The sequence below is a fragment of the Tachypleus tridentatus genome, chromosome 9 (assembly GCF_004210375.1).
Source record: "Tachypleus tridentatus isolate NWPU-2018 chromosome 9, ASM421037v1, whole genome shotgun sequence".
Taxonomy (NCBI): domain Eukaryota; kingdom Metazoa; phylum Arthropoda; class Merostomata; order Xiphosura; family Limulidae; genus Tachypleus; species Tachypleus tridentatus.
The window spans coordinates 1,702,292-1,729,253 of record NC_134833.1 but is presented as its reverse complement, the minus strand read 5'-3'; the positions used below and the strand labels follow the sequence as shown (position 1 = coordinate 1,729,253).

At 33.5% G+C, this 26,962-nt stretch overlaps 1 pseudogene across 1 annotated transcript; it reads right to left on the bottom strand.

Annotated features, from left to right (window-relative positions):
• Positions 1 to 375: 375 nt before the first annotated feature.
• Positions 376 to 26,531, bottom strand: LOC143224646 (target of rapamycin complex subunit lst8-like; annotated as a pseudogene). Its single transcript, XR_013013387.1, has 9 exons — positions 26,395 to 26,531; positions 24,347 to 24,484; positions 22,991 to 23,042; positions 6,237 to 6,408; positions 4,795 to 4,945; positions 2,638 to 2,715; positions 1,541 to 1,666; positions 993 to 1,222; positions 376 to 538 (listed from the first exon to the last, which is right to left on the bottom strand). The product of XR_013013387.1 is annotated as a target of rapamycin complex subunit lst8-like (transcript).
• Between the last annotated feature and the right edge of the window lie 431 nt (positions 26,532 to 26,962).

The window sequence follows — 26,962 nt, the reverse complement described above, 5'->3', positions numbered from 1 at the left end:
AATTAATATTCTACTGGTATTTGTCATACTTCATTACCAAAACTATCCAATCACATATAAAATGACTTGCATAGTTTCAGGTCAATACTTTGTTCACTTCATTGTAGCTTGTATTTCTCCATTAAGGATGGTGAAATCTTTGAAGCCATTAAACTGGCTTCAGAACAGAGTATATTATTTATGGTAAATGGAAACTTCATAAAATAAACCCTCCTCTTTACAACAATAAAGTGAAATTATTTTTAAAACTAGACTATCATGATGATAATAGATCAAGTTCGTGTATGTTTATTCTCCACACTGTCCCAGAGCTACCTTGTAGTAGCAGGTGAATAACTAAACTACTTCAAGGATGAACTATTTATATAAACAATGTAAACTGATTCAAGTCTTTATTTACAAGAGAACTGATATTACAATCGCATATTTATGAACCATCCCTGAAAGCTAATGCCGTTAAAGCCTTTTGGTGTCCGCTGTACTCGTTTCACTTCTCCTGTGGAAATGCTCCACAATCGTGCATGACTGTCAGAATGAGCTGTAAAAACACATCACCTGGTTGTCATGGAAATAAAACTGTCACAGTATATTTATTTATTGCATTCTAAGAACACTGAGGTTATATTTAGATATTTTAAAATTTCAATTTTACACCCTTTCCTCTAACATCTTACTTAGTTTGGTATTTACAACTGGGCTTCTTAAAATTCAGTGAGTGAAAAGATATGGTATTAATTTACCTCAGCTAGTGTGTGGTGTTTGATACGTTTTCCCAGTAATGGAATAAGAACAGTACAATACTGTTAGATAAACAGCACAGTGTCATTATCAACACGTACCTTCCTTTCAGAAAAATTTTATTCAGCTGTTTGAAGAATCTATTACTGTGTATGTGGTTTGTGTATAAAACAATACAGTGAACAACATGTGCAAGTGGGAAATGAGAAAGAAAATAATTTCTCTATTGAGTGGTACATGAAAACATTCCTCACCTGTTAAAACATACTGCGAGTCTGCACTGAAAGCTACGTCCCATACCCATCGCTGGCCGTCTTCCTTCAACTCTACTAAAGGCATAGCTTCTAGAGTGTACCAGCTCTTTCCAGTCTGAGGTACACTACTTTTATATTCTGGTTGTGTTTCATTCTGGTCTTTCATTCCAAGGAGTTCAGTCATTCTCCATATCTTTGCTGTACTGTCAGCAGATGTTGTTACGAGCAGACTGAACAAGGAAAGATATATATAGCACCAGTGTTATTAAATTATACTTTAAACTCTTATTACATACTCTAATTTGTGGACTCGCCTAGTGGTTGATGCAGAAACAACACTGTGTACAGAATGTCAAATCTCCTTATTAATTACTAACATATTGTTTCAAAGACCTGCTAAACATTAATAAAAATAATTTGTTTGTAATTGAAATTATGTTCTATGTTTACAATCTATAAACTTATAAACTAGTTTTCTTAATTCAGTTTATATATCCAACTAATTTATCGCATGGTTTGATTACAATTTCACACTTTAATTCACTTACTGCGAGTCTGGACTAAACTTGCACTTCAAGGCGTACATCTTGTGTGCTTGGGAGTTTAAGCTCTCTTCGAGGTTGGGAAGAACAAGTATCATTTTCACCATGAAGACTGTAGACATAACAGTTTCCCTGTGAAAAAAGAAAATTAACACAAACACAATTTTTTTATTTTTTTCAAAAATGAAGTTTTAATGGGTCTTGTACTGGCCAAACACCACGATGAATTTATAATATTATGTGATACATGTGCAGTATTTGTCTAAAACGTTTCAAAAATCAATAAAGTCCTATTATCTAGAAGGAAGGGGAGATGCAAACATTGTATGTATGATGTTTAAAACTGGAAGTCAGTAAAAGTACATCACTTGGTACCTTCAGTCACTGAAGAAATGTTAAGACAAAAACCAGAAGTTAATATACAAGTTATTCAAACCTTAAGAACTGTGGATGCTAAAGGCTAACAAAAGAGCATTGGCTGTTTTTTTTTGTTTTTTTTTTGGGGGGGGGGCTCAGTTAATAATCCAGATGTTGTAAACAATTGGTCAATATTATTACAAAAAATAAGGCTAGCTGTGTAAACGTGGTACACAATGTACAATACTTTTCTAGTAGCTTCTACATATTTCAATGATATTTCTCAAGTTTAACTGAATGATTACCATAAAGGCCCTCGGTATGCCTATAATTTCTTTTAACATGCTCCATAGAGAAGTATTACAACATTTTCACACTGAATGCAGTGTTATATGGTTTGTAAGACTTTTCTTCAGGAAAACAAATATATTTCTGGTATTCCCCTTATAATATCAAATCCCCAGTCATTAAATTATTAAAATATGGCACATACAAGCAGTATTCACATAATCTGATAACTTGTATCCTATACATAAAACATTAAGTAAATTAACTGCCAAACATTATATTGTGGTGAAAACAGTTAAATTCTGTTCAATGGTAATTTCAGTTTGTAAAACTAAATCAATTTTTCTATGTTTGACATGTGTATAAAAGTGACTTTTTCTGAAAATAACTGACTTGAAAAGTTTATTACAAGAAAAATGCATTCAGTTCCTATCTTATCATCAAACTGTAAAACATACCTTGTTATCCACCACAGCCAGATACTCTCCTTCCGAGTTTATATGCAAGTGTTGGATCGATATGTCTACATCAACAACCTGTGACATTCACATAAAACAGTACAATGTATTAGCGGACATTAACTATTTGACTAATCTTTGAACTCTGAGACTGATGGACTCTTTATCAGGTTCCTCAAGAATAATATCTTGGTAACTGCTTCAAGATTTAGGGTGCACCAAATGACCTTTAAGTCTTATGATTCAACAAAACAACATGTTTGTAAAATGCTGCTTAAAGATAAATGTTGTCTTCAAATTAATACATGCATTTCCTTTTTTAATAGTAATTCTTGTTGTCATAGCTACCATTCACACATCAAAACAGCAACAAATTAATTACCAACTTGCTTTAATTAATTTCATCACAAGGTTTAATTCTGGAATATATTTCAATCATTTGTTGTTTTCTTTGTACATAGTGTTACAACTTATTCAATCATTTGTTGTTTTCTTTGTACATAGTTACAAATTATTCAATCATTTGTTGTTTTCTTTGTACATAGTGTTACAACTTATTTTACACATGTTTGACATCTTAAGTAGATGAGGAATTTTATTACATTTGGGAAAAATGAACATTAATCACATAGAATACTAGAAAAAGGCACCAAACTCGTAACATGTATAACCAACAGATATCAAAATACAGAACTGTATACCAAAAAATAACCAATAATGGATAAAGTGTTTCTTTGCTTTACTTGTGTTGCTTTCTACAAACTAGGTTTCTTCCAGTTATGGGAATTCTTAAAAACTCACAAGTTCCCTTAACTGGAAGAAACCTAGTTTGTAGAAAGCAACACAAGTAAATATTCATATTTTGTGTTCAGAAAATATAATTACCAAAGTTAGTTCTGGTTGTGGAAAACATAAAAATTAACAATTTTCTACAACAGGTAGTAGGGTAAAAAAAAAATTATGTTGGAAAACTTGATGTTTATTGGGTCCAAGACTTTCTAGTTACATTTTACAAACTATAGCAGTGATTTAAAATAGAATTGGCTCATGCTTAGGAATTATAAATCTAGACATTGGAGAATGAAATGAATATTCCATTAGGTAAGTCAGTTTTCAAATGTTCAGAATCCTACAACAGAATTAAATGTTTCAACATGAACATTTGCTCTTAATCAACTTCAAAACATATAATTAAAACAAAGGTAAAAATACAGGTTTACATAATATATATTATGTTGTCTAGAAACAAATGCTGGAATTCTCATAATGACATGTAGAAGCTGAATATTGAGTAAGGTATCATTTGTGTTGTCACTTGCAAGGTCTCTTTACTGTCTGCTGTTTCAGTTCTATTCAGAATAAGTTTTGCAACCCCTAAGGCAGCATGGACAAGAAGGACTTTCGATCTGATTTTCTCTACAACTTCAAACTTGGACGAAAAGCTATCAAAACCACATGGAACATCAACCAGACATTTGGCCATGGATCTGTTACTGGACATACAGTTCCCCATTGGTTCCAAAGGTTTTGGCATGGAGATGAAAGTCTTGGGGACCACGAAGGTCGTGGAAGGAAGCCATCCTCAGATTAAAACACATTAAGGTAAGCAGTTAAGACAGACCCTCCCACAACATCACATGAACTTGCAGAAAAGCTAGGCACAAGCAAATCAAGCATTGCCAACCACTTGAGTTAGATCAGTGGATTCTGCAATGAAGATCAACAAAGTGGGCTTTATGAGATCTGTCAAGGCTGATGCTCCAAAAATAGAACAATATTGGAATTGAGGTTCTGCCTCATCCACCTTATTCCCCAGACCTTTCCTTACAGATTTTCATTTTTTCAAGCACTTTCACAACTTTTGGAACAATAAACACTTTCAAAACCGAGCAGCTACAGAAGAAGCTTTCAGGGAGTTCACTGACCATAGAAACTACGATTTCTACAGCAGAGGCTTAAACACCATTATTACATGTTGGCAAAAGTGTGTTGAAGCAAATGGTGCTTACTTTGATTAAAGCATGTTTTACAACACTGGTTTATACTTAGCAGTTCAAAAATGACATTTATTTCTGGACAACCTAATATATAGTCACAGGCCATCTATACCAGTATCTTATATGTATTGAACATTTGTAGAATACTTAGAACACTCACCAACTGTTCATTGTGATCGGTTCTTAAATCCCACACGTGTATCAGACCATTCTGATCACCAATGAAAAGTTCTCCTTGATTAGGGTGAAGACAAACGGTGTTGACAGGATGATTTGCTTGGAAAATCCGCTGACACTGAACATTCTTTGATCTTTAACATATAACAATAATGAGAATCTAAACCTACATCTCTTCACTAACTCCCATACAATAAGGAGAATCTAACCATACATCTCTTCACCAACTCCCATACAATGACGAGAATCTAACTCCACATTTCTTCACTCACTCCCATACAATGACGAGAATCTAACTGCACATCTTCCTCACTAATTTCCATACAATGACGAGAATCTTACTGCACATCTCCTCACTAACTTCTATACAGTAAAGAGAATCTAAACCTACATCTCTTCACTAACTCCTATACAGTAAAGAGAATCTAAACCTACATCTCTTCACTAACTCCCATACAATGATGAGAATCTAAACCTACATCTCTTCACTAACTCCCATACAGTAAAGAGAATCTAAACCTACATATCTTCACTAACTCCTATACAGCAAAGAGAATCTAAACCTACATCTCTTCACTAACTCCCATACAATAATGAGAATCTAAACCTACATCTCTTCACTAACTCCCATACAAACAGGAGAATCTAAACCAACATCTCTTCACTAACTCCCATACAATGACGAGAATCTAACCATACATTTCTTCACTAATTCCCATACAATGACGAGAATCTAACCATACATTTCTTTACTAATTCCCATACAATGACGAGAATCTAATCATACATCTCTTCACTAACTCCCATACAATGACGAGAATCTAACCATACATTTCTTCACTAATTCCCATACAATGACGAGAATCTAACCATACATCTCTTCACTAACTCCCATACAATGACGATAATCTAAACCTACATCTCTTAACTCCCAAATAAACCTATAAATTTTTCAAAAGAATCACCAACACAGAATGTTTGTCTTAATATTTTACTGAAATGTACAGTATATAATAGTCATAGTACTAACATATCGCATTCTTTCTGCAAAACCAATCAACTTTTCACAGTGTGAGTGCTCAAAGATTTTGAAAAGTAAAAATATTTCTGTTTGAACGTGTCATCTTTACAAACAAATAATGTAGGCTCAGTAGCAGTAAGACGTGTGAAGAACATGACTATACACTGTTCTCTATAAAAAACACAAACATGTTTATGTCCATTGAACTATGTAGAGACTGTTTGGGTTTAAAGCTTACTATAAGAACAGTGCAAGCTTTAGTTTTTATTAAGGACTCTACAATATATGGGTGTTACAGTATAGCCACAAATAATAACTGTAGTGGTTTATATCTAACAAACGTGCATGGTACTCTTGATTTCTTTACTATTAAGGGAATCTATGTAGTGACTAAGTCTTCATACCTGAGGTCCCAAATCTTGGCATAACAATCATCCCCTCCAGTAAACATGAATCTTCCTTCTTCTTGAAAACCAACAGCTGTGAAGTTCCTGCTTGCTCCTTGTCCACCCTCATAGTTGACCACTGGGCTTGGATTGTTGGAGTTAATGTCATACATTCTTACATGCTGATAGCCTATAAAACATCTTACACTTAAAGTAAAACACCTGTAAATATTTACATGTCTAATCTGTTGTTTTTACTCTACTAACAACTTGTTAACTCAACATAACATTCTTTACTATTCTCCATTTTTGACAGAAGTCTTGACTTTAGAAAGAAATTAGATAATCTGTGATCCTATCAGCCACATGGTGACATATACTGTTACAACAAGTGATCCCATTAGCCACATGGTGACATATACTGTTACTACCAGTGATCCCCATTAGCCACATGGTGACATATACTGTTATTACCAGTGATCCTATCAGCCACATGGTGATATACACCTTTATTAACCGCGATCCTATCAGCCACATGGTGATATACACTGTTATCAATTATTTTACCAGTGATGGTATCAACCACACGATGATATACACTGTTATTAACTATTTTACCAGTGATGCTATCAACCACACAGTGATACACAATGTTATTAACTATTTTACCAGTGATGCTATCAACCACACAGCGATATACAATGTTAACTATTTTACCAGTGATGCTATCAACCACACGGTGATACACAATGTTATTAACTATTTTACCAGTGATGCTATCAACCACACAGTGATACACAATGTTATTAACTATTTTACCAGTGATGGTATCAACCACACGGTGATATACACTGTTATTAACTATTTTACCAGTGATGCTATCAACCACACAGTGATACACAATGTTATTAACTATTTTACCAGTGATGGTATCAACCACACGGTGATATACACTGTTATTAACTATTTTACCAGTGATGCTATCAACCACACAGTGATACACAATGTTATTAACTATTTTACCAGTGATGCTATCAACCACACAGTGATATACAATGTTAACTATTTTACCAGTGATGCTATCAACCACACGGTGATACACAATGTTAACTATTTTACCAGTGATGCTATCAACCACACAGTGATACACAATGTTATTAACTATTTTACCAGTGATGCTATCAACCACACGGTGATATACACTGTTATTAACTATTTTACCAGTGATGGTATCAACCACACGGTGATATACATTGTTATTAACTATTTTACCAGTGATGCTATCAACCACATGGTGATATACACTGTTATTATCTATTTTACCAGTGATGCTATCAACCACACGGTGATATACACTGTTATTAACTATTTTACCACTGATGCTATGAACCACACAGTGATATACACTGTTATTAACTATTTTACCACTGATGCTATGAACCACACAGTGATATATACTGTTATTAACTATTTTACCAGTCATGCTATCAACCACACGGTGATATACACTGTTATTAACTATTTTACCACTGATGCTATGAACCACACAGTGATATACACTGTTATTAACTATTTTACCACTGATGCTATGAACCACACAGTGATATATACTGTTATTAACTATTTTACCAGTGATGGTATCAACCACACTATGATATACACTGTTATTAATTATTTTACCAGTGATGCTATCAACCACACAGTGATATACAATGTTATTAACTATTTTACCAGTGATGCTATCAACCACACAGTGATATACACTGTTATTAACTATTTTACCAGTGATGCTATCAACCACACGGTGATATACACTGTTATTAACTATTTTACCACTGATGCTATCAACCACACGGTGATATACACTGTTATTAACTATTTTACCACTGATGCTATCAACCACACAGTGATATATACTGTTATTAACTATTTTACCAGTGATGGTATCAACCACACGGTGATATACACTGTTATCAATTATTTTACCAGTGATGCTATCAACCACACGGTGATATACACTGTTATTAACTATTTTACCAGTGATGGTATCAACCACATGGTGATATACACTGTTAATAACTATTTTACCAGTGATGGTATCAACCACACGGTGATATACACTGTTATCAATTATTTTACCAGTGATGCTATCAACCACACGGTGATATACACTGTTATTAACTATTTTACCAGTGATGGTATCAACCACATGGTGATATACACTGTTAATAACTATTTTACCAGTGATGGTATCAACCACACAGTGATATACACTGTTATTAACTATTTAACCAGTGATGGTATCAACCACACAGTGATATACACTGTTATTAACTATTTTACCAGTGATGGTATCAACCACACAGTGATATACACTGTTATTAACTATTTAACCAGTGATGCTATCAACCACACGGTGATATACACTGTTAATAACTATTTTACCAGTGATGCTATCAACCACACAGTGATATACACTGTTATTAACTATTTTACCAGTGATGCTATCAACCACACAGTGATATACTTGTTATTAACTATTTTACCAGTGATGGTATCAACCACACAGTGATATACACTGTTATTAACTATTTAACCAGTGATGCTATCAACCACACAGTGATATACACTGTTATTAACTATTTAACCAGTGATGCTATCAACCACACGGTGATATACACTGTTAATAACTATTTTACCAGTGATGCTATCAACCACACTATGATATACACTGTTATCAATTATTTTACCAGTGATGCTATCAACCACACAGTGATATACACTGTTAATAACTATTTTACCAGTGATGCTATCAACCACACAGTGATATACACTGTTATTAACTATTTTACCACTGATGCTATCAACCACACGGTGATATACTGTTATTAACTATTTTACCAGTGATGCTATCAACCACACGGTGATATACACTGTTATTAACTATTTTACCACTGATGCTATGAACCACACAGTGATATACACTGTTATTAACTATTTTACCAGTGATGCTATGAACCACACAGTGATATACACTGTTATTAACTATTTTACCACTGATGCTATGAACCACACAGTGATATATACTGTTATTAACTATTTTACCAGTGATGGTATCAACCACACGGTGATATACACTGTTATCAATTATTTTACCAGTGATGCTATCAACCACACGGTGATATACACTGTTATTAACTATTTTACCAGTGATGCTATCAACCACACGGTGATATACACTGTTATTAACTATTTTACCAGTGATGGTATCAACCACACGGTGATATACAATGTTATTAACTATTTTACCAGTGATGGTATCAACCACACGGTGATATACACTGTTAATAACTATTTTACCAGTGATGGTATCAACCACACGGTGATATACTTGTTATTAACTATTTTACCAGTGATGGTATCAACCACACGGTGATATACACTGTTAATAACTATTTTACCAGTGATGGTATCAACCACACGGTGATATACACTGTTAATAACTATTTTACCAGTGATGGTATCAACCACACGGTGATATACACTGTTAATAACTATTTTACCAGTGATGCTATCAACCACACGGTGATATACACTGTTAATAACTATTTTACCAGTGATGCTATCAACCACACTATGATATACACTGTTATCAATTATTTTACCAGTGATGCTATCAACCACACAGTGATATACATTGTTATTAACTATTTTACCAGTGATGCTATCAACCACACAGTGATATACATTGTTATTAACTATTTTACCAGTGATGCTATCAACCACACAGTGATATACACTGTTATTAACTATTTTACCAGTGACCCTATCAACCACATGGTGATATACAATGTTATTAACTATTTTACCAGTGACCCTATCAACCACACAGTTATATACACTGTTATTAACTATTTTACCAGTGACCCTATCAACCACACAGTGATATACACTGTTAATAACCATTTTACCAGTGATGCTATCAACCACACAGTTATATACACTGTTATTAACTATTTTACCACTGATGCTATCAACCACACGGTGATATACACTGTTAATAACCATTTTACCAGTGACCCTATCAACCACACAGTGATATACTTGTTATTAACCATTTTACCACTGACCCTATCAACCACATGGTGATATATACTGTTATTAACTATTTTACCAGTGATGGTATCAACCACACGGTGATATACACTGTTAATAACTATTTTACCAGTGATGGTATCAACCACACAGTGATATACACTGTTATTAACTATTTAACCAGTGATGGTATCAACCACACAGTGATATACACTGTTATTAACCATTTTACCAGTGATGGTATCAACCACACAGTGATATACACTGTTATTAACCATTTTACCAGTGATGGTATCAACCACACAGTGATATACACTGTTATTAACTATTTAACCAGTGATGCTATCAACCACACGGTGATATACACTGTTAATAACTATTTTACCAGTGATGCTATCAACCACACAGTGATATACACTGTTATTAACTATTTTACCAGTGATGCTATCAACCACACGGTGATATACACTGTTATTAACTATTTTACCAGTGATGGTATCAACCACACAGTTATATACACTGTTATTAACTATTTTACCAGTGATGCTATCAACCACACAGTGATATACACTGTTATTAACTATTTAACCAGTGATGCTATCAACCACACGGTGATATACACTGTTAATAACTATTTTACCAGTGATGCTATCAACCACACGGTGATATACACTGTTAATAACTATTTTACCAGTGATGCTATCAACCACACTATGATATACACTGTTATCAATTATTTTACCAGTGATGCTATCAACCACACAGTGATATACACTGTTAATAACTATTTTACCAGTGATGCTATCAACCACACAGTGATATACACTGTTATTAACTATTTTACCACTGATGCTATCAACCACACAGTGATATACACTGTTATCAACTATTTAACCAGTGATGCTATCAACCACACGGTGATATACACTGTTAATAACTATTTTACCAGTGATGCTATCAACCACACTATGATATACACTGTTATCAATTATTTTACCAGTGATGCTATCAACCACACAGTGATATACACTGTTATTAACTATTTTACCACTGATGCTATCAACCACACGGTGATATACTGTTATTAAGTATTTTACCAGTGATGCTATCAACCACACGGTGATATACACTGTTAACTATTTTACCACTGATGCTATGAACCACACAGTGATATACACTGTTATTAACTATTTTACTAGTGATGGTATCAACCACACGGTGATATACACTGTTATCAATTATTTTACCAGTGATGCTATCAACCACACGGTGATATACACTGTTATTAACTATTTTACCAGTGATGGTATCAACCACACGGTGATATACACTGTTATTAACTATTTTACCAGTGATGCTATCAACCACACGGTGATATACATTGTTATTAACTATTTTACCAGTGATGGTATCAACCACACGGTGATATACACTGTTAATAACTATTTTACCAGTGATGCTATCAACCACACAGTGATATACAGTTATTAACTATTTTACCAGTGATGGTATCAACCACACAGTGATATACTTGTTATTAACTATTTTACCAGTGATGGTATCAACCACACGGTGATATACACTGTTAATAACTATTTTACCAGTGATGGTATCAACCACACGATGATATACACTGTTAATAACTATTTTACCAGTGATGGTATCAACCACACGGTGATATACACTGTTAATAACTATTTTACCAGTGATGGTATCAACCACACGGTGATATACACTGTTAATAACTATTTTACCAGTGATGGTATCAACCACACAGTGATATACTTGTTATTAACTATTTTACCAGTGATGCTATCAACCACACGGTGATAAACACTGTTATTAACTATTTTACCAGTGATGCTATCAACCACACTATGATATACACTGTTATCAATTATTTTACCAGTGATGCTATCAACCACACAGTGATATACATTGTTATTAACTATTTTACCAGTGATGCTATCAACCACACTATGATATACACTGTTATTAACTATTTTACCACTGATGCTATCAACCACACGGTGATATACACTGTTATCAATTATTTTACCAGTGATGCTATCAACCACACAGTGATATACATTGTTATTAACTATTTTACCAGTGATGCTATCAACCACACAGTGATATACACTGTTATTAACTATTTAACCAGTGATGCTATCAACCACACGGTGATATACACTGTTAATAACTATTTTACCAGTGATGCTATCAACCACACTATGATATACACTGTTATCAATTATTTTACCAGTGATGCTATCAACCACACAGTGATATACACTGTTATTAACTATTTTACCAGTGATGGTATCAACCACACGGTGATATACACTGTTATTAACTATTTTACCAGTGATGCTATCAACCACACGGTGATATACACTGTTATTAACTATTTTACCAGTGATGCTATCAACCACACGGTGATATACACTGTTATTAACTATTTTACCAGTGATGCTATCAACCACACGGTGATATACACTGTTATTAACTATTTTACCAGTGATGCTATCAACCACACAGTGATATACACTGTTATCAACTATTTTACCAGTGATGCTATCAACCACACAGTGATATACTTGTTATTAACTATTTTACCAGTGATTCTATCAACCACACAGTGATATACACTGTTATTAACTATTTTACCACTGATGCTATCAACCACACAGTGATATATACTGTTATTAACTATTTTACCAGTGATGCTATCAACCACACGGTGATATACACTGTTATTAACTATTTTACCAGTGATGGTATCAACCACACAGTCATATACACTGTTATTAACTATTTTACCACTGATGCTATCAACCACACGGTGATATACACTGTTATTAACTATTTTACCAGTGATGGTATCAACCACACAGTGATATACACTGTTATTAACTATTTTACCACTGATGCTATCAACCACACGGTGATATACACTGTTAACTATTTTACCAGTGATTCTATCAACCACACAGTGATATACACTGTTATTAACTATTTTACCACTGATGCTATCAACCACACGGTGATATACACTGTTATTAACTATTTTACCAGTGATGGTATCAACCACACAGTGATATACACTGTTATTAACTATTTTACCACTGATGCTATCAACCACACAGTGATATACACTGTTATTAACTATTTTACCACTGATGCTATCAACCACACAGTGATATATACTGTTATTAACTATTTTACCAGTGATGGTATCAACCACACAGTTATATACACTGTTATTAACTATTTTACCAGTGACCCTATCAACCACATGGTGATATACAATGTTATTAACCATTTTACCAGTGATGGTATCAACCACACAGTGATATACACTGTTATTAACTATTTTACCACTGATGGTATCAACCACACGGTGATATACACTGTTATTAACTATTTTACCACTGATGCTATCAACCACACAGTGATATATACTGTTATTAACTATTTTACCAGTGATGCTATCAACCACACAGTGATATATACTGTTATTAACTATTTTACCAGTGACCCTATCAACCACATTGTGATATACAATGTTATTAACCATTTTACCAGTGATGGTATCAACCATACAGTTATATACACTGTTATTAACTATTTTACCACTGATGCTATCAACCACACGGTGATATAGACTGTTAATAACCATTTTACCAGTGATGGTATCAACCACACAGTGATATACTTGTTATTAACCATTTTACCAGTGACCCTATCAACCACACGGTGATATACACTGTTAATAACCATTTTACCAGTGACCCTATCAACCACACGGTGATATACTGTTATTAACCATTTTACCAGTGATGGTATCAACCACACAGTGATATACTTGTTATTAACCATTTTACCAGTGATGCTATCAACCACACAGTGATATACAATGTTATTAACCATTTTACCAGTGATGCTATCAACCACACGGTGATATACAATGTTATTAACCATTTTACCAGTGATGCTATCAACCACACAATGATATATACTGTTATTAACGATTTTACCAGTGACCCTATCAACCACACAGTGATATACACTGTTAATAACTATTTTACCAGTGATGCTATCAACCACACGGTGATATACAATGTTATTAACCATTTTACCAGTGATGCTATCAACCACACAATGATATATACTGTTATTAACGATTTTACCAGTGATGCTATCAACCACACAATGATATATACTGTTATTAACGATTTTACCAGTGACCCTATCAACCACACAGTGATATACACTGTTAATAACTATTTTACCAGTGATGGTATCAACCACACGGTGATATACACTGTTATTAACTATTTTACCAGTGACCCTATCAACCACATGGTGATATACACTGTTATTAACTATTTTACCAGTGATGCTATCAACCACACGGTGATATACACTGTTATTAACTATTTTACCAGTGATGCTATCAACCACACGGTGATATACACTGTTAATAACTATTTTACCAGTGATGCTATCAACCACACGGTGATATACAATGTTATTAACCATTTTACCAGTGACCCTATCAACCACACAGTGATACACATTGTTATTAACTATTTTACCAGTGACCCTATCAACCACATGGTGATATACAATGTTATTAACCATTTTACCAGTGATGCTATCAACCACACGGTGATATACACTGTTATTAACTATTTTACCAGTGAGCCTATCAACCACACGGTGATATACAATGTTATTAACCATTTTACCAGTGATGCTATCAACCACACAATGATATATACTTGTTATTAACTATTTTACCACTGATGCTATTAACCACACGGTGATATACACTGTTAATAACCATTTTACCAGTGACCCTATCAACCACACAGTGATACACATTGTTATTAACTATTTTACCAGTGATGGTATCAACCACACAGTGATATACTTGTTATTAACTATTTTACCAGTGACCCTATCAACCACACGGTGATATACAATGTTATTAACTATTTTACCAGTGACCCTATCAACCACACGGTGATATACACTGTTATTAACTATTTTACCAGTGACCCTATCAACCACACGGTGATATACAATGTTATTAACCATTTTACCAGTGATGCTATCAACCACACGGTGATATACAATGTTATTAACCATTTTACCAGTGATGCTATCAACCACACGGTGATATACAATGTTATTAACCATTTTACCAGTGATGCTATCAACCACACGGTGATATACAATGTTATTAACTATTTTACCAGTGATGCTATCAACCACACAGTGATATACACTGTTAACTATTTTACCAGTGACCCTATCAACCACATGGTGATATACAATGTTATTAACCATTTTACCAGTGATGCTATCAACCACACAGTTATATACACTGTTATTAACTATTTTACCAGTGATGCTATCAACCACACAGTGATATACAATGTTATTAACTATTTTACCAGTGATGCTATCAACCACACAATGATATACAATGTTATTAACTATTTTACCAGTGATGCTATCAACCACACAGTGATATACACTGTTAACTATTTTACCAGTGACCCTATCAACCACATGGTGATATACAATGTTATTAACTATTTTACCAGTGATGCTATCAACCACACAGTGATATACACTGTTAACTATTTTACCAGTGACCCTATCAACCACATGGTGATATACAATGTTATTAACTATTTTACCAGTGATGCTATCAACCACACAGTGATATACACTGTTAACTATTTTACCAGTGACCCTATCAACCACACGGTGATATACACTGTTATTAACTATTTTACCAGTGACCCTATCAACCACACGGTGATATACAATGTTATTAACCATTTTACCAGTGACCCTATCAACCACACGGTGATATACACTGTTATTAACTATTTTACCAGTGATGCTATCAACCACACAGTGATATACAATGTTATTAACTATTTTACCAGTGATGCTATCAACCACACAGTGATATACAATGTTATTAACTATTTTACCAGTGATGCTATCAACCACACAGTGATATACACTGTTAACTATTTTACCAGTGACCCTATCAACCACATGGTGATATACACTGTTAATAACTATTTTACCAGTGACCCTATCAACCACATGGTGATATACAATGTTATTAACCATTTTACCAGTGATGCTATCAACCACACAGTTATATACACTGTTATTAACTATTTTACCAGTGACCCTATCAACCACATGGTGATATACAATGTTATTAACCATTTTACCAGTGACCCTATCAACCACATGGTGATATACAATGTTATTAACCATTTTACCAGTGATGCTATCAACCACACAGTTATATACACTGTTATTAACTATTTTACCAGTGATGCTATCAACCACACAGTTATATACACTGTTATTAACTATTTTACCAGTGATGCTATCAACCACACAGTGATATACAATGTTATTAACTATTTTACCAGTGACCCTATCAACCACATGGTGATATACAATGTTATTAACTATTTTACCAGTGATGCTATCAACCACACAGTGATATACAATGTTATTAACCATTTTACCAGTGATGCTATCAACCACACAGTTATATACACTGTTATTAACTATTTTACCAGTGATGCTATCAACCACATGGTGATATACACTGTTATTAACCATTTTACCAGTGATGCTATCAACCACACAGTTATATACACTGTTATTAACTATTTTACCAGTGATGCTATCAACCACACAGTGATATACAATGTTATTAACCATTTTACCAGTGATGCTATCAACCACACAATGATATACAATGTTATTAACTATTTTACCAGTGATGCTATCAACCACACAGTGATATACACTGTTAACTATTTTACCAGTGACCCTATCAACCACATGGTGATATACACTGTTAATAACTATTTTACCAGTGATGCTATCAACCACACAGTTATATACACTGTTATTAACTATTTTACCAGTGACCCTATCAACCACATGGTGATATACACTGTTATTAACTATTTTACCAGTGATGCTATCAACCACACAGTGATATACACTGTTATTAACTATTTTACCAGTGATGCTATCAACCACACAGTTATATACACTGTTATTAACTATTTTACCAGTGATGCTATCAACCACACAGTGATATACACTGTTATTAACTATTTTACCAGTGATGCTATCAACCACACAGTGATATACACTGTTATTAACCATTTTACCAGTGATGCTATCAACCACACAGTGATATACACTGTTATTAACTATTTTACCAGTGACCCTATCAACCACACAGTGATATACACTGTTAATAACTATTTTACCAGTGATGGTATCAACCACACGGTGATATACACTGTTAATAACTATTTTACCAGTGATGGTATCAACCACATGGTGATATACACTGTTATCAATTATTTTACCAGTGATGCTATCAACCACACTATGATATATACTGTTATTAACTATTTTACCAGTGACCCTATCAACCACACAGTGATATACACTGTTAATAACTATTTTACCAGTGATGGTATCAACCACACGGTGATATACACTGTTAATAACTATTTTACCAGTGATGGTATCAACCACATGGTGATATACACTGTTATCAATTATTTTACCAGTGATGGTATCAACCACACGGTGATATACACTGTTAATAACTATTTTACCAGTGACCCTATCAACCACATGGTGATATACAATGTTATTAACCATTTTACCAGTGATGGTATCAACCACACAGTTATATACACTGTTATTAACTATTTTACCACTGATGCTATCAACCACACAGTGATACACAATGTTATTAACCATTTTACCAGTGATGGTATCAACCACACAGTGATATACTTGTTATTAACCATTTTACCAGTGACCCTATCAACCACACGGTGATATACACTGTTAATAACCATTTTACCAGTGACCCTATCAACCACACGGTGATATACACTGTTATTAACCATTTTACCAGTGATGGTATCAACCACACAGTGATATACTTGTTATTAACCATTTTACCAGTGATGCTATCAACCACACAGTGATATACAATGTTATTAACCATTTTACCAGTGATGCTATCAACCACACGGTGATATACAATGTTATTAACCATTTTACCAGTGATGCTATCAACCACACAATGATATATACTGTTATTAACGATTTTACCAGTGACCCTATCAACCACACAGTGATATACACTGTTAATAACTATTTTACCAGTGATGCTATCAACCACACGGTGATATACAATGTTATTAACCATTTTACCAGTGATGCTATCAACCACACAATGATATATACTGTTATTAACGATTTTACCAGTGATGCTATCAACCACACAATGATATATACTGTTATTAACGATTTTACCAGTGACCCTATCAACCACACAGTGATATACACTGTTAATAACTATTTTACCAGTGATGGTATCAACCACACGGTGATATACACTGTTATCAATTATTTTACCAGTGATGCTATCAACCACACAGTGATATACAATGTTATTAACTATTTTACCAGTGATGGTATCAACCACACGGTGATATACAATGTTATTAACCATTTTACCAGTGATGCTATCAACCACACGGTGATATACACTGTTAATAACCATTTTACCAGTGACCCTATCAACCACACAGTGATATACAATGTTATTAACTATTTTACCAGTGACCCTATCAACCACACAGTGATATACTTGTTATTAACTATTTTACCAGTGATGGTATCAACCACATGGTGATATACACTGTTAACTATTTTACCAGTGATGGTATCAACCACACGGTGATATACACTGTTAACTATTTTACCAGTGACCCTATCAACCACACAGTGATATACTTGTTATTAACTATTTTACCAGTGATGCTATCAACCACACGGTGATATACATTGTTAATAACCATTTTACCAGTGATGCTATCAACCACACAGTGATATACTTGTTATTAACTATTTTACCAGTGATGCTATCAACCACACAGTGATATACACTGTTATTAACTATTTTACCAGTGATGCTATCAACCACACAGTGATATACTTGTTATTAACTATTTTACCAGTGACGCTGTCAACCACACAGTTATATACACTGTTATTAACTATTTTACCAGTGACGGTATCAACCACATGCTGATTTATATATTCATGAAATACAGATTCTAAAAGAAAATCATTTTCCTGGACCTAGTTTAGTTCCAAAAATCTCTAGCTGCAACATTACAGCCACTTTTGAGAAAATAAACATCTACAATCTTTTGATAAAAAACATATACAATATTTTGAGAAAAATATACATGTATTTGTAAAAATGTAAGGGCCTTTACTTTGCTTCAAAATCAGTATGAAATACAGAGAGGTAAACATCTCACAGAGAATCTGATAAATCACAAAACATCTTTATTTTTCACCATCCAAGATTTTCTTTCACTTCCTAAATATGACTGAAATTGGTTCAAGTACAGAAGGCTATCTGTTATCAACAGGTTCACTGCACAACAAAGTTTTTGCTTCTTGAACACTGTTGGGTGTTCCTTGTATATAGATCACAAAAATCACATCCTAATTTGTCTATTATGTACTGTTTCATCAAAATATTCAGTTTTGTCACGTTTTTCTTATATTTGTGTCCAAAAATGTTCGTTTCTGTAAGAGACCTATGAACAATGTTTTGTGCAGTCTGGGCATGTCCAGGCATGAAATCAGGCCAGGGTGGAAGCTGTTCTTTGGAAATATACAGCCTTGGCAGGCCGAAGCCAGCTTGACACTGTCTCAGCAGACTATAAAAGTGGCTTGCTTACACAGATACTGCTCATTGGATTAATATAGACCTTATAGTGTGTACGTATTGTTTCAGAATACATCACTGCCTCAGTAGCACCATAACAAGTTAGATATTATAGATGTTTTACAGGACAACTGGTGTCTGTCAATATGTCTTGTGAAGAAAGCATATCATCTGTACTTTGGCTTTAAATTGGTGATCAAGGCCAGGAATAGGTGCCTCACATTCGTTGTGCAACATGTGCTGTCTGTCTGAGAGCTTGGCTCAGAGGCACTCAAAAGACAATGCCGTTTGCTGTCCCAATGATATGGCGAGAACAGAAAGACCATGTGACGGCCTGTTACTTCTGTTTGACTAATGTGTCTGGTTTTTCTTCCAAAAACAAGAAGTCAAATGAATACCCTAATCTGCCTTCAGCAATGAGACCCATGCCACATGATGACAGTCTTCCAATTCTGAAACCATCAGAGGAATGGAACTTAGATGAACCAGATGAATAAACTGCAATGCAGGGAAATGGCAGTGACATTGATCCAGATTTTGAACCGCGCTCCTCAGGAGATCCACATCTCATAACACAGTCAGAATTAAACGATCTGGTCAGAGATTTGGGTCTGTCAAAAGCAAAAGCCAATTGCTGGGTTGAAACTGCAGGAATGGTGTTTGCTGTCACCAGGTACAAAAATTTGTTTTTGAAGCCGCCAAGATGATATAACCAAATTCTTTGCAGAAGTTGACAGTCTCTGTTTCTGTGTTGACATCGAAGGATTGTTCTCTGCTTTGGGTTGTGACCATGACCCTTAAGAGTGGCATCTCTTTATTGATTCATCAATGTCAAGCCTCAAAGCTGTTCTGTTACACAATGACAACGTTCACTCATCAGTACCTGTTGGCTATGCAGCACACATGAAAGAAACCTACGAGAACATGGAAATGTTGCTGAAGCACATCCAGTACAACAAGTACAACTGGAATATCTGTGGAGATCTGAAAGTCGTTGCTCTGTTACTGGGACTGCAGCTTGGCTATACAAAGTACTGTTGTTTCATCTGTGAATGGGACAGTCGTGCCAAAGAGTCACATTATTCTAGACAGAGCTGGTCACTCTGTAAAAAGTTAGTTCCAGGACAGAAAAATGTGATGCATGAACCTCTTATCGACCTGGCAAATATTTTTTTGTCTCTTCACATAAAATTGGAAATTATGAAGAATTTCATGAAAGCAATGAACAAAGAAGGCAAAGATTTTCGTTATTTAAGACAGATGTTCCCAAGAATAACTGAAGCCAAGATCAAAGAGGGCATTTTTGTTGGGCCTCAGATTAGACATGTTATGAGTGACAAGAGGTTCAAAGAACTGTTAGTTGGGCCAGAAAAGATTGCCTGGAAAGCCTTCAAAGACGTTGTTGACAATTTTCTTGGCAATTACAGAGCCCCACATTACATTCAGCTGGTAGACAAACTTCTCAAAGCACACAAAACAATGAAGTGCAACATGTCACTCAAGATTCATTTCCTCCACTCACGGTTGGACTTCTTACCCATAAATCTTGGTGCTGTCAGTGACAAACACGGTGAAAGGTTTCACCAGGACATTACGACAATGGAAAAACGATATCAGGGCAACTGGAGTCTGTCAATGCTTGCTGACTACTGTTGGACACTGCAACATGATCCATCGGACATTGAATACAAACGAAAATCAGGAGCAAAACACTTTTAATTATGTTGAACTTAATAGCGTATTAGAAACATAAACGCAATTAAATACATTATTGCTGGTAAACAGTTAACCATCTATTTCTCAGAGTTCCTACGTGATGAAGCAAAACCAGAACTATATTTGTGCATACCCACCAGGTATGTGTCACAATCAGCAAAAACTTTTCAAAAAAACTGTTGTGCAGTGAATTAGTGAAATAAATTACAGAATGGGTAGGATAGTATCACCCAGAGAAGTTGGCTAGGAACAAGTTCTATTTGAAGCCTATTAGAAATGAGTAACACCCTGTATTCATTAAAACACAAAACAATGTTCTTACTTAAAGATAAATGTTTTTGATGAACTTAACAGTTTATACTGAACACATAGTTCAGAAGTGTAATTTGTTATAAAGAATCTATACTTTCATATGTGATACACATTCAGTTCTTATTGTACATTGTTTATAAGATAAGCCATCATCTTAAAGATACAAGCATCTGGGATGAAAGGCTATAAAAGACATGAGAAAACATTGTGATAATTCACGAAGCCGTGTAAAGCCCAATTAAGAGCTGGTAGTTCCCGAAAGACCAAATCATCCTATTGAAACCAAAGAAAGTGGACAACCTCATTTATTTCATTAGTAAAATTTACAACATAAGCAAACCTTTCATTAAGCTTGTATATAAAGAATCTAAATAAACAGAAAATAATGAGTTAATCTAATGGCAAAAATATTTCTGTTCTTCTTTCAAATCATTTTTATGAATGTGGTAATTAAAAACAAGATTAGAATTACAAAAAGAAACTATTAAAAAATAAAATGTAAATTGAAGGTCAAAAATAAATTATTTTTTGATTTTTATTCCGCTAATAATTATTTATTATCAATATATAATTCACTTCAAAATTTAGTAATAAATACATATATTGCTTATATTAAGTTTCCTAACAAGCACCAAGTAACTCTTCATTTAATGAAAAATCTAAAAATACAAAAGCTTAAATTGTGTCTATTTATAAACAAAAATCAAATGTGGGACATCACAGTGCTCATTCACTTTGTTTTATTTTTGAGATTCAGAAGGTTATGAAATGTGAGAACTGAAAAGTATAAATAATTCTATAATATACATACCTGCAGCTGCAAGCAGTTGTCTGTCTGGTGTGATATCCAAAGCATTCACCTGCTTTGCTCAAGTAAAGGAAGAATCCAGTTTTTACAGTTTAAACCTTAATATCCTGAACTATCACACACATTGTTTCAAAACTATATTTTATGGTATTCAACTATATAGTTTACATTCAATTCTAAATTATATTGGCAATAAACTGGGGTTAGTAACAGACAGAAAACTGAATTTAATAGAACAAAATGCTGGGATAATATCTGTGGATTAGGACTTCCATTTTACAATATTAGTTGTCCCTGGTTTTAACCAATATTTTCCACTTTGCCAAAATTCAGTTCTTATAAAGGATTGTGTGTTACCAGAACGTTCTGCAGTATACCTTCATAAACCATCTTGAAATAATGGCTTTCACAAACCAAATAAACATTTTCAAAGTCACAAAAAGTTGGATAGCAAGTTCACACTTTTCTGTAGTAAAGTGATTTAACAACTAAAACCAACTGCAGATCTACTAACTTATTCAGTAGAAATATTCTTCTATCTGAGAACATTGATATCATGTTTATATTTAATTTTCTGGTCACAGAAGTTCAGATCCTCACCACATATTGTTGTAATGTTTTATTTAACGTTAACTCGTTTACAAGTGATGCACTCAGTCCGAGGTGGATTGCTAGATTTAACCTTGTGCCCTCTAGCAACCATTTGAGTAAAAAACATGAAAAATAGCCTGCAAATATTTAAAAATTACACATGTGCATAAAGGATAAAAAACTGATGTAATTTACTCCAAAAAATTTAATAAAAAAACAGCTGAGTTCATTAACAGCTATTTCTGAAAATACAGTGTAAATGGAGATAACCTCTGATGACAGGTTATGAGTCCATGTTTCCCATTTTAAAACTAGAATAAAAGTTGTTGCCCATAACATGGATATGGGTATAAAATTTATAATTACTATTGTGTGAACATGTTTAAAAGTGTTTAAAGAAAATTCAGTAAACTAGTATGAATACATAAATACAATGTAACTTGGAAGTCTGAATCTAGGTTAATTTCAAGTAATATAACCTCATGTTAAATAGTTATTAGTTTCTGAAACAGTCTGGCAGAACAGAAGATGCAAATAATGTTAACATTTTGGTGGATACAAGTACTGATTAACAAGTTTTATTTGTGTCTAACTAGAAAGAAGGTCTTGGTATTTCATCTCCACATGGTGTTAAGTTTTCTGGCTACTAAATGATTACAACATGAACAATTAAATAGAACTTCACAAGTAGTGCAAGAAAGCATATCTATGATTCCTAATTCATAACACCACACAGATGTTAAGACTGTATCTACTTGAAAAAGATACAGAGTCTGCATGTTGAACAGTTCTTTGGCAAATTCCACTGTGAGCTTGCCAGAAACGAATTGTGTGATCGTAGCCCCTGTGGTGAGAATCACTTGTTAAGCTATCAGTACCCATTCTTTTGGTTCTCTTTTCTTCTCTCTAAAAGTATTCAATACATAACTTAACACATAATAACAGTAAATAAAATTCATTTATGTGAATAACTTAATAAATATCTTATACTAATCCATGTTGTATGTTTATCTACAAACTTCTTCCATTGTTTTAGAGATAGCAAAACAAACTTTGCAAGTTAACTCAGGGTTACCTACATGGCCAGGTAGGATGATGGACTGACATGAACCTGGAAAATCACTAACTTGATAAGGATCTCAATTAAATGTTCATGGTTTCTATAACTTCATCTGGCATTTGATTTTGTGTTTACTATGTTTGCAACTGTGTTTATACTCCTGAGTTAGCAGAACCATGTCTGAACACACATACTCAAGTGAAACATGCAGTTCTAATAACTGGGTTTTTAGGTACAGACTCTCTCCTTGAAGTAGCTATAAAATGACTGAGGACAATGTGGGAGCTAGATCTGATTCATAAGGGTGCCTCTGAATCTCACAGCAGAAGATGGATTTTGTTTTTGGTAGTTTCAGTAATTGACTGATCACAAATTTCTTCAGAATAATTTTCAATCATTTCAAATTTATTGAACTTCATTAAAGTATCACATTAATAAAGCATAAATTCACACTGCAAGCTTTCCTTTTAAAACTAGCATTAAATCAATAGATTCTGCTACATCCAGTAGAAATCAGACCAGTGAGGTTTTTGTTATCCAAGAGAAATTTCTAAAACACATCGAAAATTAAATCACTGAAATAAATTTATGGAAGATTATAATAAATTTCAAGAACTTACGAGTTACACCAAAGAAAGTGTAATAATCCATCAACTGCACTATATCTAACATATCCAACATCAGCAAGGTCTTTCAATTCACAAAATACCAGGGCTGACTGCGACAGAATAGGTAATGGTCTGAGCACCATTTATATTATAAATCACAAATAATATCAGTGATGGTATAAAGTACACCAAGTAAGTAAGATGTAAGTAGTATAAATTTTATTTAAGTAATTAACAATCATAATTATGGTAAGGAATAATAACACACTGTTATATATATTTTAATGCCAATCATTTGTTGTTGTTATTATCTTTACTATCAATATCATAAACTATCAATTTTATCTTTTTGTTCCAAACCAGGTAAAGAAGCCACAACCTTGCTGTGAGAAAACTACATAAAAAATTCTAAAAACAAGTAAAAAGCTGTAATTATCATTTCCTGTTTTAGCTACCTTATAATAATGATATGATAAACCATCATTATATAAATACAGTAATGAATGTTATAAATATAATGTAGGTTTATGAACCATGTGTTCACACAATAAATTCCACTTAGCATCTTAGAAATTATTCAGTGATTACTTCTTTATCATAAGCTTATACTTTATAGTTTAGACATTAGAATAAATAAAAAAAAACTGTGTTACCACAAAAACAGTATGGCATATATAACATACGATATGTCATATCATTTTTTGTGGCATACCTAATACAGGGTGTTCGGAAAGTCACTGTGCATTTATATATTTATTAACAGACAAAACTCCACAGTGACTTTCCGAATACCCTGTACTTTAGATTTCAAATTTAACACAGGCTTGGTAAATAACTAGATGACAATATTTATCCATTGCCCAATAATAATATTTTATATGAAGTAATTCTCGGGGCTAAATAATAATAAAAAAAGTAGCACGGACAACAATTAATATAATAAGATCTATCAGAGATAAGCTCAAGAAGTTTGAAAGTAGGCTATAGAAGAAGAAATTATTCGATCTTCGAATTTCAATTTTTACTTTAAAGTTTTAACCATCGAGCTTTTGCCAGATTTGTACCAATTTCATTTAATGATAACTCCATTAATTTATTGATGTAACTTTTAAAAACGGTTATAATGTAGAATGATAGAGTCCACATACCAGCCAATATTCCAATTAATGAAAAATAAACTTACAATTACCACACAACAAAACTTAACTTTTCACAATACTTTTACCACCATCACAACTGTAATACCAATACTACAAATAAAAACATTACTCTTCTTATTCGAAATGTGCGCCCTCTGATGGTTTTAATTATCACCAGCCTATGTGTATTTATTATAATTTTACATGTTCGACTGCTGTATAATTTTAATACAATATAAAAAAGCAAAATTAATAAATAATAAACAAATAAAGTAATTTATGGTGAGTTTGAAAATCTAATTTACCAACAAATGTTAAGAGATAGTAATATTAACAAAAGGGGGAAACTAACAATACTATTTATCTTTTTCTTTTAACGCTTTGTTTATTTCGTAACAAAGGGGAAACCCGTTTTTACTAAATTTCTTCGGTCTCATTATTTCATATAAATTAGGGACACTAGTTAAAGTTGTCAGATTTAAAATTACTTCCCTTATTTCTTGAGTTAATCCGTTATTATTAACGGACATAACTAACTGATACTTATCGGAAAGTCAAATTTTTATCTGAAAATACC